This window comes from Vicia villosa, linkage group LG7, assembly GCF_029867415.1.
Source record: "Vicia villosa cultivar HV-30 ecotype Madison, WI linkage group LG7, Vvil1.0, whole genome shotgun sequence".
Taxonomy (NCBI): Eukaryota; Viridiplantae; Streptophyta; class Magnoliopsida; order Fabales; family Fabaceae; genus Vicia; species Vicia villosa.
In genome coordinates, this window is record NC_081186.1 from 24648376 (window position 1) to 24651181 (window position 2806).

At 26.4% G+C, this 2806-nt stretch overlaps 1 long non-coding RNA gene across 1 annotated transcript; it reads right to left on the reverse strand.

Moving 5' to 3' along the window:
- Positions 1-476: 476 nt before the first annotated feature.
- Positions 477-1664, reverse strand: LOC131617041 (uncharacterized). The gene is made up of 3 exons (XR_009288401.1): positions 1555-1664; positions 1062-1169; positions 477-611 (listed from the first exon to the last, which is right to left on the reverse strand). It is a non-coding gene; the product is annotated as an uncharacterized LOC131617041 (long non-coding RNA).
- Between the last annotated feature and the right edge of the window lie 1142 nt (positions 1665-2806).

Sequence of the window (2806 nt, forward strand, 5' to 3'; positions counted from 1 at the left end):
GATCATAAAAGAATGGTGATACCTATTAAGCCGTTGTTGCCATGCATGAAAAACAACTACTAATGCGTCAAACAACATACATATTCCCAAACTAAAAAAGTACTACCAATTTTTAAAACAAAATCTGTAACTTCAATTTGAGTCAAACCCTTGTTCTCATTTTAAAAATATCAAAAGTAAAAGTTTTCTCATATATAAATATATATATATATATATATATATATATATATATATATATATATATATATATATATATATTAATAGAAATGTGAAAGAGTAATAAATATCATGGAGTATGATTACTATTATTAATAATAAGATGACAAAATATTTTTTTTCTCGATTTATAATGTTTGAATAATAAAATCACAATAAATTGAAAAAAGTTTTAAAAAGAGAATTGGGCAAAAATTATTTAAAATCGAAAATAAAACAAAAATATTTGATCAATACTACAATTCTCTATATTTCTCATCTATTTATCTCTTTTCATCTTCTTTCTTATCTCTTTCCCTCTTTTCAACTTCTTCTTAATGCAAAACTTAATGCAAAAGAGACTTTAAATGTTAGGGATTTGACCCCTTAGAAGATGAGGACACTCCACTACAGACCTGCATACAAAAATTATTTAAAAAATTATGATTTGAAAAGTTAGTAAAACTGTGATAAGAATACTTATGTGAGGAGTACTTATGTGAGTGAGACTGTGATTTGAAAAGTGAGTAAAATTGTGATAAGAATATAGCTGTCACTCTTGTCAATCAAAAGCACATAGCTGATAATGATAATACCTATATCATAATATTTACATGATTTACTAAAAATAAATGCTTTGCACCTGGTTATAGGAAAACCAAAACATCACGTCTCTCTCCTTGGAAACATAACTATTTTTTATTTCTATCCATTTTTCTAACTTAACTTAAACATTTGTCTTAACCTATATAATAATTTATATTAAATTTCAAAGTGGTTTATCACATGCATACCATGTTAATCTATGTACAACAATTTCTTAAGGAATAAAAAAATTTAAGCATGTAACAAAAATTTTTGCTCACCTGTTTTAGGGATATTCGAGAATCTTTAGGAATATTTGAGTATCTTTAATTGTTTAGAATTTCCTCAAATCTTTTTTTCACTAATTCCAAGTATTTAGTACTTTATACCTACAAAAATAGAGAAGATAAATTGTCATGAAAAACAAAATCAATGCATTGAAATTCTTTTAAAAAAATACACATTAAATAGAGAAGGAAATGATTTAAAATTAATATTATTAATCCAATTATGAAAAGATAAAGAAATAGTGAAGTTCATAGGTGCAGGTATTAAAAAAAATAATTTCAAAAAGTATAACTTGATTAAAAATATTATACTATCTTTTATAGAGTTTAAAATTTAAATCATATTTATTTTCCATAATTTTATATCAATTATAATATTTGAAATAATTTTATCAAGACACTTCATATTGATTCCTTAATTCAATATTAAGAGCAAAAATTATAGCACTTTTGACCAGTTAAACATAATATGTACAGAATTTTATACCTATTGATTCTATAGCAGATTAGAGGGTGAGAGAGTTGTAGCATATGGCAATGAATACATAATTCTGCATTATACTTATGTTGCAAATCACCAAATCCCAATCATCAAGTGGGTATGTTCTACCTAAAACATGAAAAGTTAAACTCACATACACACAACATAAAAAGTTAGATAAATTCAAATTTGAAAGCTTACATCATAGTTTAGATGCAAACTCAAAATTTTTGTTGAAGCATAGAAAGCCATCATTCCCATAAAAACTCCAAAACATAAAATGCCTCATGTGATATTTTCTGTCACAATAAAGAGAAGAGACGATGAATAAAAATATAAATTAATAGGAATTAATCAACAAAAACAGAACATAAAGTAGAAAGGATGAGCAGGAAAGTGAAAGAAACAAATAACATAAATTTAGAAAAAACATATAAACCAGATTTCATGAAGAGAATCAAAACTTTGAAGCAAGTTAAATCTAAAACAAATGCTCATTACGAAAATAAAAAAAAATAAAAATGGAAGAAGAAAAATACTTTTGAGTTTTGATCTGTTATTAGCTCCAGATCTAAAACCTCATTTGCAATCTTTTATAAATCTGAAGAAGAAAGTGAAAGAGAAACAAAAATATAAACTTCCTCATGAAAAACATTAAAAAAAAGTTCAATGAAATTGACAGAGGAAATCAAACAAAAGATGAGAATTTACCAAATTTTATTAATACTCAATCTTCAAACCTCTTTGGATCATTTCAACCTATGACTGAAAAATATATACAATGTAAATTAATCTTTAACTTCATAACATAAAAACATGAAACTTCATCAAATTATTATATACATATACAATTTTGTCCACAGTATTTTTACAGATCTAAAAATAAAAATAAAACATAAAATCGTCGCCGAAAACCCGTTTCCACCACCACCACAATCGTCGCTGGAAAACAATTTCCACCACCACCACCACACTCATTATCGGAAACCCGTTTCCACCACCACCATACTCATCGGCGTAGCAAATGGTGAAAAGAATGAAAATGGAAGAAAGAAAATAACAGCCGAAGAAAGATAATAGGGTGAAGAGAGAAAGTGGAAAAAAAGCTACCTACATAAAACGGTGAAGAGAGAAAGTGGAAGAAAAAAAAGAGAGTTGTTTGAGGTTGAGTACAAAGATGGTAGACTTAGGGAAATCATATATTTGTGTTTTCAAGGAAGATACAAAAAATATTGTCAAATTGGAAAAGGTATGGGTC